Source organism: Marmota marmota, unplaced genomic scaffold (assembly GCF_001458135.2).
Source record: "Marmota marmota marmota unplaced genomic scaffold, marMar, whole genome shotgun sequence".
Taxonomy (NCBI): domain Eukaryota; kingdom Metazoa; phylum Chordata; class Mammalia; order Rodentia; family Sciuridae; genus Marmota; species Marmota marmota.
The window spans coordinates 70,158,842-70,164,277 of NW_026000026.1; the positions used below are offsets into that span (position 1 = coordinate 70,158,842).

General features: G+C 37.3%; 1 protein-coding gene across 6 annotated transcripts in view; it reads left to right on the forward strand.

The window, feature by feature from the left end:
* Ctnna1 (catenin alpha 1) overlaps positions 1-5,436 on the forward strand; it is a 171,143-nt gene that overhangs the window by 31,790 nt on the left and 133,917 nt on the right. The gene's annotated exons all lie outside the window — the stretch shown is intronic.

Here is a 5,436-nt window from a genome sequence, read left to right on the forward strand (position 1 = left end):
AGCTTTGGCTGCGTTGAAGATGTTCGGAAAGCAAGGTAGGGTCAATAATTTTTTTTTTATACTAGAGGCAACTGCCTTAATGGAAATGGTCGTACCCTCCCCCCCCCCCCCCCCGAATGCAATCCAGGACCTTGTATATGCTAGGTAATAACCCTGCCACTGGGTTACATCCCCAGGTTCTGCAAAAGCCATCTTTGGAGGAAATTTTGTGTGGTCAGTAGTCAGTGCTTGCTACTTAATTATTCAGTAACTTATAATATTTATTTGAGTTGTATAATTAATTGTACAGGCGCATATTTTAATCAGAAGATATGCTTACATTAAAATGTCTTTTTGGAGAGTCTGAATCTACTTCTCTTGGGTGTTTCAAGAATTAGTTAAGTCACAGAAATGTTATTGCACAATTCTAAAGGGTATAAAAGTGACAGAAGTTTTATCTTTCTTCTTGTGATACCTCTTCTTAATTCATAGTAATGATATTGGATAATGTGAAACATTTAGCTTGATAATATTCATTACTCTGAAAATACCCTAGAAATTTGTCCTGTACTTTCACACTAGTATGTTAAATCATCTATGCATATTTGTACTGGTTTGTGTTTGACATAAATATATCTGGGCATAAAGAAAAATAAAATTATGGCATTTGCTGGCAAATGGATGGAACTGGAAACTATCATGCTAAGTGAAATAGGCCAATTCCAAAAAACCAAAGCTAAATGTTCTCTCTGATATACAGAGGGAAGAATATAAATTCATTGGATTAGACAAAGGGTTAGGGAGATGGCATAGGAAAGACAGAAGAATGAATCGGACGTAACTTTCCTATGTTCATATTGAATACATGACCAGTATAACTCCACATCATGTACAACCACAAGAATGGGAAGTTATATCCCATGTATGTATGTCAGAATACATTCTACTGTCATGTACAACTAAAAAGAACAAATAAAAAATTATATTAACTCATTTAAAAAAATATCTTGGCTTACATGAATCATGTTTTTGTCAACTCAAAATTGAATAGGTAAAATGGTAAGTTAATCCACACCTTACCAGTAATTATTGTTAGAAAAATTATCATTGTTACACTGTAAATTTGAAAAGAAGACTTTAAATCTGGAAGATAATTTTTTTTTTTTTTTTGGGGTGCAGTACAGAGGGTTGGACATAGGACCTTGCACATGCTAAGCAAGGGCTCTGCCATTAGCCACATCCCCAGTCCTTTTTATTTTACTTTGAGACTGGGTCTCAGTAAATTGTCTTGACTTCCCTTGAACTTTCTATCCTACTTTTAGTTTTCATAGTAGCAAGGATAATAAGCATATACCACTATGCCCTACTGAGGGTAAACTTATTGAAATCTGTAGTTCTGTGTTAGACCTGTGTTCTAGTAGGAGCAATTCAACAAAGATGTAAGTTTTGTAGGCCATTGGATATCAGCTAAGGTGAATTGAGCCTCTAATATGGACAGTGCTTTACTGGCCTTTAGGAGGTCTTCACTTCTGGTACCCTAAATAGCAAAGTACATAGGCCACTGGAGTCTAAGTCAAATTAATCCTTGTGACAGTACCCAAAAGGAGGAGTATCTTTGATAGAGATGACATTTCCAGTTGTTCTGAATTTGTGAACTAAAAACCTTATTTGGGGGCTGGGGTTGTGGCTCAGTGGTAGAGCACTCGCCATGCATGTGTAAAGCCTTGGATTTCATACCCAGCACCACATAAATTAAATAAAGGTATCATGTCTATCTAGAACTAAAATATATGTGTATATATATATATATATATCTATCTATCTATCTTATTTGAATATTTCAGTTTCAGGCTGAAGATAAATATCTCTAATACTAAAAATAATGAAATTATTAAAATTTTTAATATGAGTGGGGTGGCTATATTAGTTTCCTAGGCCTGCCAGAATATAAATTATTATAAATTTGATGGCTTATAACAATAGAAACTTATTCTTCCATAATTCTAGAGGTAAAAAATATGAAATTAGGGACTGGGGTTGTGGCTCAGAGGTAGAGCACTCGCCTTGTGCGTGTGAGATCTGGGTTCCATCCTCAGCACCACCTAAAAATAAATAAATAAATGTATTGTGTCCAACTACAGCTAAAAAATAAATATTTTTTTAAAAAGAGGGTGGCTGGGGTTGTGGCTCAACAGTAGAGCACTAGCCTAGTATGTGTGAGGCCCTGGGTTCGATCCTCAGCACCACATAAAAATAAATAAATAAAGGTATTGTGTCCAACTATAAAAGTAAAATATTAAAAAAAAATATGAGGGCTGGGAATATAGCTCAGTTGGTAGAGTGCTTGCCTTGCATGCACAAGGCCCTAGGTTCAATTCCCAGCACTGATCCCCCCCCCAAAAAAAAAAAATATATATATATATATATCTATATATATGAAATTGTAGTTTTGGCAGGCTTGGTTCCTTCTTGGGGTTCAGGAAGAATCTACTCCATGCCTTTCTCCTGGCTTCTTTTATATTTTTGCAGATTGGGAATTGAACCCAGGGGCACTTTACCACTGTGCTACATTTCTAGTCCTTTTTATTTTTTTAGATAGGGTCTTGTGATCTTGAACTTGGTGATTCTTCTCTCTAAACCTCCAATCACTGGGATTTCAGGCATGTGCCTCCACACTGTGCTGTTCTTGCTTCTTGGGTTACCAGGAGTTGGAGAAAAGGCACTCCAATCTCTGTTTTTTGTCACATACCATACTGTTTTTCTTGTGTATCTCTGTGTCCATATTTCCCTTTCCTTCTAAGAGCATCATCAGTCATTGAGTTAGGGCTTTCATCCTAATCTAGTGTGACCTCATCTTAACTTGATAACCATCTGCAAAAACTCTAATTTAAAGTTCACATTCTAAATAAGTTCACATTCTAAATAAGTTCACATTTACAGGTTCTGGGTGGATATGAATTTCTAGCCTAGTACAAGGATTCGAATTTGTTTTAAAGCAGTGCTTTTTATCTTCCCTTTTGTATTCTAGGCAAGTATCCGGTCTGTATCCCCAGCCCCTTAGCAGTTTAATGTCCAGTTTAGGAACATTTTGAGCTTTCTGCGGAGGAAATTAAAATGACTCTTACTTCATTTTCCTCTATGGAAAAGTTCTGTTCCCCAGCCCTTCTTATAGCCTGTAGTGAAATTCCACAGTTGTAACAGATGTGTTTGGCCAAGTCTTCATTGTGTCTACTGACCAGAACATTTTAAAAATATATTTAATTGTTGCAGGTAATAATATACATATATTTCTTGTTTTAGAAGTATCTCTGATGCAAATCATGGTATAATCCACACACTCTCCCTCAAACTGCCCCGCCCCCCTTTTGAATGCAGATCTGAATTTCTCTTTGCTTGTTATTTTTGTTTATATCTGTGAAAATCTTGTATGTGATTCTGAATCATAAAGACTTGTTTTCCTGGTCCAACTTTTCAGTTACTTATGATCATGGTCCTATTCATCATAATTTGTCTTTCTGCCAGGGGTTGGGGGTAGGGTAGAGAAATACAACCAAACTATAATTGTCTCCCATCATCATTGCATCAGATAGAAAAAGCTGAAGTGCTTTGCTTTTTTTGTTGGCTAAGTTTTTTCTTTGGAGAATGTTAACAATTGGTGATAAACCCTTTTTTCTGTCATTAGTAAAACAAAATATATATTATGAAAATGATTAAGCACAGATTTAAAAAAAAATCAGATAAGACTCTGTTTTGTTGCTGAAGCTGTTTATTCATGTTTGGAACCCTGAAGTAGAGTTGCTATCTAGATTTTTTGATGGCCTCCCTTAAAAAAGTGGAGCCTAACCTCAAACCTCAGCAGTGTTGCTTGGACTTAGTAACTCAGTTCTGTAATGGAATGTGGAGGAAGTGATGTGATCTACTTTGGAGGCAAAGTTATAAAAAGGGATCATATTTACCTGAGTTTTTCTCATGGAATATTCACTCTGGGGAAGGCTGGCTGCTATGCCAGAAAACACTTACGAGGTCCTGTAGAGAGGAGCTGAAGTCTCTGTCAGCAGTCAGCACAACTTTGTCAGTCATGTGAGTTAACTCCCTTAGAAGTAGATCCTCCAACTCTAATCAAGTTTCAAATGACATTAACCAACCAACTCTAAATCCCTGGCCCACAGAGAAACCCAGGAGATAATAAATGTTTTAAGCTATCATCTTTTATAATAATTGTTAGGCAGCAAACGAGAATTATTATAAATACCTTTGCTGGCTTGACTTAAGTGGTTTTGAGCATTAATGCAAAAGCTTGACCTAACTGTAGTCATTTTTACTAGTATATAAAATAAATGCTTATCTATGGAAAGTCCTAGTTGCTAAAGGAAGTGTAAGAAAATTGTCATTTACCAGCAATTACTTTTGTTTAGAATAATGTTTGGCAAATTTTTTTTGGTTAAGGGCCAGGGAGTCAAATCTGTTGAAACTATTGTTACTTCTGTCTTGGGAAAGCAGCTACGGACAATATATAACAGATGGGCATGGTCTTGTTTTAATAAAACAAAACTTATTTATAAATACAGGAGGTGGGCTAGAGTTTTGGAGGGTGGGGGTACTGGGAATTTAACCCAGAGGTGCTTTACCACAGAGCTACATCCCTAAGCCTTTTGATTTTTTTTTTTTTTTGAGACAGGCTCTCAATAAGTTGCTGAGACTGGTCTTGAATTTGCTATTCTCCTGCCTCAGACTGCTGAGCTGCTAGGATTACAGCAGTGTGCCACCATGCCCAGCAGCGAGTTGGGCCAGATTTGATTTATAGGCTGTAGTTTGCCTAACCCCTAACCTAGGTGTTTTTTTTTTTTTTGAGACTAATAAAATTACAAGGTTACTATTTTTAAAAGTAGTATTTGTTCATAATTTATTTATAACACTTATGAGCCAAAAAATTAAGCCTTGTATGTCTTTGGGTTTGTACACATTCTATGCAGTCATAATGAACATCTAGAAACTTGATTTTTACATGGCTAATGTAAGACTAGAAAAACGCCGCACCACACGACACAGATTACCAAAGAGGTTTCCGCTTTATTACAAAAGGCTGTGTGTTTATATAGGTCTAAGAGAGGTAGCAGGGGCTGAGGTAGATAACAGGTCGCCCGTTTATTGGCAAGCTCTTCCATATGTCAGTTCTGGAGTCCAAGAAGTTAATTCTAATTGGGGCTAAGGCTTCCCACCAGCAGGATTTGAACATTTCACGCCAGTGAAAGAAACAAAGAAGAGAAGGAGGGTCGTTAGACGCCATGCTGGGGTTTTTCTCTGGGGTGCGGCTGCCTTATGTTTTCCCAACATTCCTCCCTTTTTTGTTTTCTTAGAAAGTGGGGCGTTGCTTCCTGCTGTGTTGGGGCGGCGTGGGCCTAGAAAGGGAAGTGGAGGAATGTTCGGGGGCGGGGGGGGGGGGGGGACGGCAGGTCT